The sequence below is a fragment of the Lissotriton helveticus genome, chromosome 1_2 (assembly GCF_964261635.1).
Source record: "Lissotriton helveticus chromosome 1_2, aLisHel1.1, whole genome shotgun sequence".
Lineage (NCBI taxonomy): Eukaryota > Metazoa > Chordata > Amphibia > Caudata > Salamandridae > Lissotriton > Lissotriton helveticus.
In genome coordinates this window covers 345933763-345946067 of record NC_136058.1, presented here as the reverse complement: position 1 = coordinate 345946067, position 12305 = coordinate 345933763, and the positions used below count along the sequence as shown (strand labels likewise).

Here is a 12305-nt window from a genome sequence, read left to right as displayed (position 1 = left end):
GTTGGCCGACAGCAGCAGCCAATGGGTTAAGGAGCAAGATGTGTCATGTTTTGTTAGCCCTTTAATGTAATGTTTTCTTTTATTCTTCGTACTTCCTCGAGCGCTCTCTGCAAGGTTCTTATTCTTGCTGAGAATGTTGTTGGTCAGTTACTGAAGAAGAAGACCTGTGCAGGCTGCGTCCTGCATTGCTCCTTTGTTCCTTTCTTCAATAAACTACTCAACTTCATTTTTTCTTGTTTATTGGACTTTACACAGCCTCCATTCTTTCCTTCTTCAATCTGTTTCTCCTCAATACCCACCTTAGTCTCTTCCTTGCTATGGGACCAGTGCTTAATTTGTAAAAAAAAAAAAAGGCCTTTGTCAGGAGGTCACTGCATCTTGCAACACCCATTGCCCGGCCTGTTCTACAAGGGTGGCAATGTGGACTGTTCCAGGCCGGCCAAAGCTATAGAATGCGTGGGCGGCTGATATGGGTAATTTCACCTGTTTGAATATTTATACAACTATCAGCAGTGCACGAGTCGGGGGTACACACAGGTGGACGGCGTCCACCCACTTTTTTCACAGGGTGGACGCCGGCCACCCTGCCAACAAGTTAGGTGCCACAGATAAATATGCTGGATTCATCCTGGTGTAATTTCCAAACACCAGGACACTTTCAGCAGCGCCTGCACGTTGCTATCTGCTTTCGATCCGCAACAATGTGCAGGTGGGGTAGGGATGGAGCTGTCTTTTTTCTGACTCCTGCTGGGTCCATAACAAAGGCTGGATTTGAGGCGTCATCAGGCCTTTTTGTTTGAGTCTCCTGGCTGCCGCAGTGCTTAATTTGTAAAATATTAAGTGCCAGGGCTCTCACCAGGAGGCCACTGCAGCTTGCACCTCCCATTGGCCCTGTCATCACTGCCAAAACAACTACTAACCATCACTCTTGAATGTAAATGCGATAGTTCGGATTATTCCTTGTCCCCAAAGCTAAAGGAATGTCTGGGGAGGCAGCTTTTATTAATTTTAATGTAAATTGTATTCCTAAACAAACGTTGTTCTGCTCATTTCTAAATTATATGATCAACGCCACCATGTGGTAGACTGTTCTGAGTATGGTGTTGACAATTAGGTGTCGGTACCAAGCACCAGACACCAATAAACTTCCGGTGCTGAGTACCGGAAAGCACCAGCTCAAATTAAGCACCGCAGCAGTCAGTAGCCTCACACCTAGAAGCAAATGCAGCAGAAGAGAAACAAAGGTTCACACCTTGTTAGTACTTCACACATACTTGAGAGGAAGCTTTTGGCTTTGTTCAAGCTCTATTTAGGAGATTTGCATGCACTGTAAGAAGTCAAATGGGTTGATCTTTCCAGTATTTGCACAAAATAAATAGCATTTATATAGTGCATACTACCCCTGAGGAGGTGTTGTAATAATTTAAATATCTCTATGTAGCCTTTTAAATCACTATGGGTAGAGGAAGCTTTACGCTGGCAAAAAGCAACATTGGTTTAATTGAAGCTTACAAAAGTGTGAATCTTCTAGCTAAATCAGGAGGGTTTGCAAGTATACTCGAAATCTGCTCAAATGCACTCATGATAGACCTGCTAAATGTATATGTGAGGGCCTAAGATCTGATGTCACTTCTTGTGATGCCACTTCCTGTGATGTCAAGTGCTGCGAGCTGCGATGTTACGCACCGCGCCGTGATGCCTCTTGCATACTTATTATTTAGGTTAGTCCCCCACTTCTTTTTTTAGGACTTGTGCCCTGACTATCGGTGTGATCATTTCAGAATTAGACAGACTGCTCCAGCATGAGGCTGGGCTATCATAAGTAGATTTGCGGGCAATTAAAGTGCAGGCACGGAGCCCCAGAAACCACTGGCTCAAATTAAGCACTGAAAGTGCCCGTTTTGTATGGTCACCCTATATATATCACACACGCACGGGTACAGGCACGCAAACACGTACACACATGCGTGTTCGAGGGGTCCATTATTTCTGTATTTAGCACATCAGCAAATTTCAGCAGTGGACAATGATTTCTCCAACAGGAACCTGGCCATAAATGCATCTTTAGAACAGGTCTAGCCTGGTAAACTTGGAACCATAGGCCTTGATCCCGGACATGCTCCTGAGCCCAAGTCTTGGCTGATAATGCCCACAGCACCGTCCATCCAGCGCGAGCTTCTAGTGGCTATTCGCAGTTTCTTCCCACATGAAAGGTCTTCCTTCCGAAATGGCCGGAAACACCTTTAGAAGCTTTTTTTCATGAGTTGTCTATTTAGTCGAAAAAAGGAAAATAAACAGCAAGATGCGACTTTAGCAGATGATGAATGCACTGGTCACTGTAGCTTGTTTAATATGTAGACTTTATGGAGAAAGTCCGCGCAAGTCTGGTGGATTCCTCAGTGACCACGTGGGAGGCTGCAGTGGCAGTCAGTATGTTCCATGAAGTCGGGCCAGAGACTGTATTAAAGCGCTCGACATTAGGAGTGATGGAGAACTGAGCTCAAGTATTTTAGCAAAATAGTGAAAAATGTAACTAAACATGTGATATGTAGCGCTTCGACGCTACGTCAGGGAAGTAAGGGCTATATAAACGCAAAACAATACAATATGTTGGAACGCAAAAGAATAGGCCATTAATAAGCATAAAAAAAAGATACACAGAGTACAATCGTAGGTGAATGAACAGAGGAAGTTACTAAGTTTTAGTAAATAAACACATATATAAAACACAAAACCTTAAAATACATTTTAAAGACTTCAAATGTGTCATCCTGATATATAAAACACAAAACCTTAAAATACATTTTAAGACTTCAAATGTGTCCTGATCTATAAAACACAAAAACTTAAAATACATTTTAAAGACTTCAAATGTGTCCTCCTGATATATAAAACACAAGACCTTAAAATACATTTTAAACACTTCAAATGTGTCCTCCTGATATATAAAACACAAAACCTTAAAATACATTTTAAGACTTCAAATGTGTCCTGATATATAAAACACAAAACTTTAAACATTTTAAAAACTTCAAATGTGTCCTGATACATAAAACATAAAACCTTAAAATACATTTTAAAGACTTCAAATGTGTCCTCCTGATATATAAAACACAAAACCTTAAAATACATTTTAAGACTTCAAATGTGTCCTGATATATAAAACACAAAATCTTAACATACATTATAAAGACTTCAAATGTGTCCTCCTGATATATAAAACACAAAACCTTAAAATACATTTTAAGACTTCAAATGTGTCCTGATATATAAAACACAAAACCTTAAAAAACATTTTAAAGACTTCAAATGTGTCCTGATATATAAAACATAAAACATTAAAATACATTTTAAATACTTTAAATGTGTCCTGATATATAAAAACATAAAACCTTAAAATACATTTTAAAGACTTCAAATGTGTCCTCCTGATATATAAGACACAAAACCTTAAAATACATTTTAAGACTTCAAATGTGTCCTGATATATAAAACACAAAATCTTAACATACATTATAAAGACTTCAAATGTGTCCTCCTGATATATAAAACACAAAACCTTAAAATACATTTTAAGACTTCAAATGTGTCCTGATATATAAAACACAAAACCTTAAAAAACATTTTAAAGACTTCAAATGTGTCCTGATATATAAAACATAAAACATTAAAATACATTTTAAAGACTTTAAATGTGTCCTGATATATAAAAACACAAAACCTTAAAGTACATTTTTAAGACTTTAAATGTGTCCTGATATATAAAACACAAAACCTTAAAATACAACGTGTTCTGGGGCAGATAACAAGAGTTGATAAGATCGGGCCACTTTCTGTAAAAGTAAAAGCATCTGGTCCCACCGAGATTTGAACTCGGATCGCTGGATTCAAAGTCCAGAGTGCTAACCATTACACCATGGAACCGCAGGAGTCAGCTGCTCTTACGTTTTATGTTTCCAAGATGGAGCAGAATGTGTGTGATCTGCTCGTACATCTATTATACTTGCTCACCAGAAATGCCCCACTTTGCCTTCATATTGTAACTTTAATGTATATTTTTTGCGGCCCTCCAATAGTTTCAGAAAGTGAACATTATCTGCCTGAAGTGAGGATGAAAGGAGGGCTCGGGGCTGATAATCGTGACGAGGGAGCCTTGTCCTACAGAACCTATAACCATAGAATACTCTGTGCTAGAGGCAAAAGTCCCGACTTTTAGATAGTGACGTTTCTTTCCAACTCCACTAATAATGACAGAACAGTGACACTCAGCTGTGCTTGCAGCCCAAGCTTCTCAGACGAGCAACATAGGTGCGAGGTGCACTGCAAACTTCTGTCACACAAAAAACAGGCACAGGGCAGACAGGATACCTGCCAATAAACCCGACTCCTGCGGGACACTCCCGATTTCAAAGCCAAAAATGTCTTTATTTTGGCTGTCACCCGCCCGCCTGAAATTGTTTCTGCAGGAAATAGTCTCCTGAATATATATATATTTTTAATCTCCCACTTTCCTACACTAAAACGCTGCCATGTAGGAGTCAGTGACAGTACACGCTTCATAGAAATACAGAAAAGGGAAAGTGCAGGGCGCGGTGCTGCAGGGCTGTGTCACACATAGAAGAGGTCAACACAAGGTCACATTCCAGGGTTACAAGGAATTCAAAAAGCACCTGTTTGCATCTCTCCTGGGTACACTGGAGGCAGCAGTAACAGCTTTAAATTATCATTCAAATAGATTATACATTTAAGTAGATCTTCAGAATACTTCTTTTCTATTCCTCTCAAGCATTGAAACAAAACTTGAAAATTTAAACGAACCTTTACTATGTGCCGAAGTAAAAGCAAACCACGCCCACGTCCCCAACAGTCGGCAAATGAAGCTGTCTTCCAGCCGCCCTTAATACCCAGATGGGAAAAGTAAAAACGTAACCATACACAAAGTGTATGCCCCCAACTAAAGCTCACTTAAAGAACCAAAGATCACACAACAGAACACAAGTCTCTGAAAGTAATCATGAAAGGCCCTCATGCAAAGAGCTCAGATCAATAAATCACTTATGAATCACACCATCCGCATCACGACCAACACCAACGACACCCTCACCGCCGCAGAGCACCTTCACTACCAGATACACACCAACCCCAAGACCACCCTCAGAGGCACCCTCATCTACAGACCCCCGGGCGCCCGCTCGCCCTCGCCTCCTCCGACTACATCCTCCTAGGAGACCTCAACTTCCACCTGGAGAACGACAAGGACAGCAACACCACCTCCCTACTAGACAACCTCGCCAACCTCGGACTCAAGCAACTGGTCAACTCCCCCACACACTACGCCGGCCACACACTCGACACCGTTTTCTCCGCCAGCAACCACGTCTCCTTCAGCCACACCACCGAGCTTCACGGAACCGACCACAGCTGCGTACACTTCAACTTCAGGAAGACAACGACCCACCACCGTCCACAACAGACCCCCAAAAGATACTGGACCAAGATCACCACCGACCAACTCACCACCTCCTTGAGCCAAAACCTTCCCACCCACACTACGGACCCCAACGAAGCAGCCCGCAACCTCCCACAGTGGATCACAGACTGCGCCGATGCCCTTGCTCCACTGAAGAACCCTCCAAGCAACCCCGACAGCAATAAAGTAGCATGGTTCACCAACGATCTCAAAGACTCCAAGAAATCCTGCCGTGCCCTTGAGAAAGCCTGGCATAACAACCAATCAACGGAAAACATGACAGCCCTCAAGAACGCCATCCGCACACACCACCAGCTGATCCGCACCGCCAAAGGATCATCCTTCAGAGAACGACTGGACAACAACACTCACAACAGCAAGGACTTCTTCAACATCATGAAAGAGCTCTCCAACCCCGACGCCAGCAACAACGACATCACGCCATCGCAAGACCTCTGCAACTCTCTCGCCACTTTTTTCCATCGCAAGATCGCCGACATACACAACAGCTTCGGCGCTCAGATCGCAGCCCCTACCACCGAACCTACGCTGCCCACCACCACCATAAGCGCCTGGACGCTGGTCAGCACGGAAGACACCATCCACACGATGAATATCATCCACTCGGGCTCCCCAGCCGATCTCTGCACACACCACATCTTCAACAAAGCCGACTCCATCATCGCACCCCAACTCCGGGACATCATCAACAACTCCTTCGTATCCGCCACCTTCCCAGAGAGCTGGAAGCATGCAGAGATCAGCGCCCTCCTGAAGAAATCCACCGCAGACCCCACTGACCTCAAGATCTTCCGCCCCATCTCGCTCCTCCCCTTCCCCGCAAAAGTCATCGAGAAAACCGTCAACAATCAGCTGACAGCCTTCCTCGAGACGAACGGCTCCCTCGACCCATCGCAGTACGGATTCCAAGCGAACCACAGCACCGAGACCGCCCTCATCGCATCCACCGATGACATCAGGACCCTGCTTGACAACGGAGAAACCGCCACCCTCATCCTCCTCAACCTCTCGGCTGCTCTCGACACGGTCTGCCACCGCACCCTGACAACCCGCCTCCACCACGCCGGGATCCAAGGAAAGACCTTGGAATGGATCACCTCCTTCCTCTCCGACAGAACACAAAGAGTCCGTCTCCCGCCCTTCCTTGCAGAAGCCACCAAGATCATCTGCGGCGTGCCTCAGGGCTCCTCGCTCAGCCCCACCCTCTTCAATGTCTACATGAGCCCCCTCGCAGCCATCGCACGCAGGCACAACCTCAACATTATCTCCTACACCGACGATACCCAGCTGATCCTCTACCTCATCAACGATCCCGCCACCGCCAAAGCCAGCTTCCAGGACGGAATGAAAGACGTCGCGGACTGGATGAGGCTCAGCCATCTGAAACTGAACTGCCGCTCAGTGCGTGTGGGATTTCCAGGTTCCAACTCCTGCTGTTCGAGTATAGAGGACGACGTGGGATTCTCTACAAACTGCTGACGTTTGCTGCCTGTGTGCATTTTGAAAGGGAGAGAGCTCTTTAAGTACTTTTAACACCGAGGGACTGCGAGGTCCAGCAGGCTCTCTGACACCCAGCTGCTGCCTCTTCCCTCAGTGTTCCCGCCCCCCGCCCGGACCCTTGAAATAACTTTCGCGGCCCCCGCTCCGCGGGTGCCGCTCAGTGCGTGTGGGATTTCCAGATTCCAACTCCTGCTGTTCGAGTATAGAGGACGACGTGGGATTCTCTACAAACTGCTGACGTTTGCTGCCTGTGTGCATTTTGAAAGGGGGAGAGCTCTTTAAGTACTTTTAACACCGAGGGACTGCGAGGTCCAGCAGGCTCTCTGACACCCAGCTGCTGCCTCTTCCCTCGGTGTTCCCGCCCACCGCCCGTAGCGATATAATCTCGCTCCTAATCACGCGACGCGGGACGCGCGCGGGTCTCAGCCCGGGGCTAAGCCCGGGCAAAGGGCGGGCCATCTGAGGCCGTCCGTGGTCGGACAAGGTTGGGTTGGGCCGAGAGTCTTGCAAAAAATTTATTTTGTCTCACATTAGCTTTTTTTGAATAGTGTATATAGTTGTATTTTTTACTTACTATTAAAGAGGGGGCCCACTGGTATCCATTAGGTAGTATAGTGGACTTAGTTATATTTTACTTTTATATACTTCCTCATCCAGCTCCCAAATATGGCATTAAGATCTGGGAAAGAACGCTTAGTCCACATACAAACCTCCAAGGGTGTTGTTTCTGGTCCCCTCGATGCTTTTATCACCAGAGCAACGGGAATTCTGGAAAAAGAAATTGAAATGGTAGAACATAGACTGTCCCTGGATTTAGTTACCGGGAAGCGCTCTTCAATTGGTGCCCTAGCTCATGCCAAAAGCCCTGTCTCTCATGCAGCTTTTAATTGTATTTCTACCGCAGAGACAGAGGCGATCGTCCATGTAGATGGAGACGGGGTTACTATATCCCCACCCAACGATAACAGGGAACAGAACTCCTATGTTAATCAGACAAGCGATGGGGATGACAGTCAGTATATTGAGGATGACGAATATAGTTTGTCCAATGCATCCCAATCTTATGTTCCCACCCCCCCCAACTTGTCCAACCTGCCTCAAAATAGCCCAAATCCAACATCCCGGAAAAGAAAACATGTTTCGAGTCAACAGGGGGAAAAGGTCCAAAAGCAACCCAAAATCGATCTTACTAATAGTGTGAGCATATCTCTTTCTCAGCCCCATCAAGGTTTCCCAACGGTGTATTGTCCCTCATTAGCCCCCTCTGGGTCATCAAACCCCTGCCCAACCTGTCTTAACAGCGATGATATTCTGTTGGTCAAGATGGAAGCATTATTAAAAACTATACTGCTTCCGGTCCTAGAGAGAACAAGGTTGATGACCGCTAAAATAGATGTATTGGAACTAGCTGTAAACACCAACCTGGGTCTTTTGCAAAAGTTAACAATGCCCTTTACTGGGATGGGGGCCTGTAACCCAACTTTGGGCAAAAACCAACTAGCGGGAAAACCCACAGCGATCCCTGCAAGTAAGCCTGTACCCTTAGGGACTCTCGCTGCTAACAGCAAACCCTTACCAGGGGCAAAACCCGCTGCTACTTTGACCACCGCCAGCAGAGCTCCTGTAAAGGATATTCCAAGGGATAAACGTCCACTAATTCCCAGTAAAGCCCCAGTGAAACATCTCTTGCCGAAAGGCATGTCAAAACAACCTAATAGTACCCCAGTACAATTACCAACAATGGGTAAAGACCAAAACAATCTCTATTCCTCTAGGTCCCAGATGATGGATAACCGAAAAATACGCCCCACACCCCGAGTTAACTTACCCACAGAGGCGTCCCAATATACAATTGTTTTAACTGGGGTGGCCCCTTTAAGAGATGGCATTAAAGAGACCTAAGGGGACCTGCGGAACAAAGTTATATTTTGGTTAAATAAACACCGCCCTCTCCCACCCTCATCCCCTACTGAAATCCTCTATGTAAGGAGAGTTGACTGGGTGGGCAAGGGCTCAAAAGATCTAGAAGGGGACTGTATCCTGATTTCTTTTAAAGACCCCTGGGTGGTGGACCGAATACGACGAAAAGCAAGATTTGCTCGTCTAGGTGATGTTCAGACTCTGGACCTTGCCTATTTTTACCCCCACACACACGTTAACTACCCCATGGGCCCTAACCAGTGGAAAACAAGAGTGGGGAGGCCTCAAGGGCCGATAACACCTTACCCCCAACAGTACCCCCCGCTATTTAATCATTTTGAGGTGCTGTCAGACCTAGAATGGATAGATTGACTGTGTTCACCCAGCCCGTTATCTAACCTGATTGATAACCTTGTGATGGAATTAAACTTGGATAACCAGCCTATGTCCCACAAAAAAGTTAGCATACTGGTTCCGCCAGCTGGGGAAAGGGTGTTAATTCCTAAAACCGAAGAAAAAGGAGCCAGAAATAAGTCATTAAGCGTTAGATTACCTAACCCCCACTTATCTCCTAACGTAAGTAATAACCTTGTAGAAGCCGACACATTGATATCTAATATTGTGTCCTGGAATGTAGCTGGAGTAAAGACCCGTCTGGACTCTGAGGACTGGTTAGAGTTCATTGATAAATATGATGTGGTGTTACTACAAGAAACCTGGGCTACCGCTCCTATATACAAAGCTGGGTTTATAAACTTCTTTAAACCCGCAATAAAGAGTAATAAAGGGCGTGCTTCTGGGGGATTGACTACGTGGGTTAAGCAGGCTTGGGGTTACTCGACTACTGAACTGTATGTGGAAAATCCTGATATCTTGGCGATTAGGTTGAGCAAGGAAGGGGGCCAGGACATGCTTATCGTTAATATCTATTCTCAAGGCCTTCCTGGCGGCCGATGCCCTCAGCTGGTAGGTGTTTTGGACAATCTTCTGGCTGGTTGGAACAAGGGAACATTTATCCTGTTAGCCGGTGATATAAATTGCACTATCGAGCCGCTTTATTTGACTGAGGATAACTGGGGGTTTGCAGAGGATGTTACATGGAAAATCCCGGAACTAATGTGTAAAAAACCTGTTAAAGCAACGGAGGCTGGCCTGAGTTGGACTGCTTTTTGTCTTACCTCGGGCTTAAGGGCCGCAAATGGTCGCACCCAATCGGACATTGGCGCCAATTTTACATTTGACAATGGTTTGAGAAAAAGTCGCATAGACTACATTTTTTTAAAAATGGAATTCTGGAGCCTGATAGTTGATATGGAAATTGTTATGCGCCCAGAAAGTGATCATAATCCTCTGTCTCTGAAACTTAAATTGTATGATCTGACGAGATTGGCGGGACCAGCTCCTAGGGGGCAAGGGGTTGTAACCTTATCAAATGATCGGAGGAGATTGAAATGGTCCGCAATTTCAAGTGATACAACTATACAGGCCAGTATAGAAAATGTGGTGAAGCTTGCACTAAATAAAATGATGACAGAGGTTGCAGGGAGGGGTCACACCGAACTAGATAAGATTATGGGCATGCATGATAAATGTTTTATTGAGCTCAATCAACTTCTCTCAAAACCATGCAAGAAAGGCACTGGGCATCCGCAAGCCATAAGAGCAAAATGGTACAACAAAGATTGTAGGGAGGCCCATAGCTTACTAATTGAGAAAGTTAAATCTAGAAACATGAGCGCTGTAAAGGCGGCTAGGAAATGGTATAAAAGAGTACAGTGGTAAGCAAAGAGGGCGTGGGAGGATGATTATTGGGCGGATCTTTTGGATGCCAGCAAGTCCAATAACCAGTCTAAATTCTGGGACATTGTTAAATGTGGTAAGGATGGTGATTTTCGTACTCCACCTAATCATGTATCCCCAGAAGCCTGGATAAACTATTACACTTCCCAATTTTGCTCAGAAGTTAATGACCCTCCGCCCATTTTGAACCTGTTACATGTAATGCCCCCCTGCGATATGACCCTGACCTTCACCGAAACAGAAATGGAGTTAGCCTTAGGCTTAACAAAGCGGGGGAAAGCCCCTGGGTTGGATCAAATTCCAGCCGATCTGTTTAAGGCCACCACAGCCCTCTGGGTACCTTATTTAACAAACATAGCTAATGCTATAGCGAGGGGTGCCTGTATTCCCAAAACATGGAAGGGGGCTGAGATTCTCCCCATACATAAAAAGGGAGATAGATCTAACCCAGGTAACTATCGCCCGATTAGTTTATTTGACTGTTTCCAAAAAGTCTTTGCCCGTATGATTTTGGCCAGAGTGCACGGGTGGATGGATCTTGAAAATATACTATCCCCAACGCAGGCGGGCTTCAGATCTGGTATAAGTACCATCGATCAGGTGTTACGTTTTTGTATGATCTTTTGGAAGGTTGTCACGCTTGGCGGTGGTACTATCTTTGCCGCCTTTATAGATATGAAGTCAGCCTTCGATCTGGTACCAAGGGGTAAATTATGGCAGGTATTGAGGGATTTGGGTATGCCGGGTGAATTAGTGGAGATGATTATCAGACTACATGACGAAAACTACGCCAGGGTAAGGTGGGGAGCACAAGGTCAATATACGGACTCCTTTTCAGTATCACGAGGAGTTCGTCAGGGGTGCGTTCTCGCTCCCACCCTCTTTTTACTTTTTATTGACCAAGTAGTCAAATTCTTCATGTCCACTCACACCGATGCTCCATCCCTGGCAGGGACTAAATTTCCTATGTTGATCTTTGCCGACGACACCCTACTCCTATCAAAGACCCGGGGAGGCCTACAGCGGGCTTTGAATCGTTTTGAGGAGTTTTGTATAAAAAACGACCTCCAGATATGTGGGCAAAACCAAGTTCATGGTTTTATCCAAGAAAAAACGTATACGTAGTAACGTACAAATGAGTGGGGTCAACTTGGAACAAGTTGAAACCATGATGTATCTGGGGGTCACTTTGGACCGTCGTCTGTCTTGGAAAGATCAAATAGCGACCCAGCAGCTAAAACTCGCCCAATTGACTGGATGTCTTCTGCGTGAGCAGAAGAAATCCATCACAAAGCGGGTCATTCCTGCCCTGAGAATATATGACACCAAAATAAACACAGCCACACTCTACGGGGCAGAGTTATGGGGGTTTATGGACCTTTCCAGTCTATATAGAATACAGTGTAGATTTCTTCGGAACCTGGTAGGGTTACCCCAATCCACTCCACTGACTCCCCTCTGCCATGATATGGGTTGCCTGCCAATCACCGACATGGCCAGATTTAGAGTAGTGTCCACATGGAGGCGCTTATGGACCTCGGAGGATCTTGCACTTTTTGCAAAGGAGCTAGCAGAAGTGAAGTCTATGGGGGGT

General features: G+C 45.4%; 1 non-coding gene across 1 annotated transcript; it reads right to left on the bottom strand.

Moving 5' to 3' along the window:
- Positions 1–3852: 3852 nt before the first annotated feature.
- On the bottom strand, positions 3853–3924 carry TRNAQ-UUG (transfer RNA glutamine (anticodon UUG)). Its single transcript has one exon. It is a non-coding gene; the product is annotated as a tRNA-Gln (tRNA).
- Positions 3925–12305: the final 8381 nt, after the last annotated feature.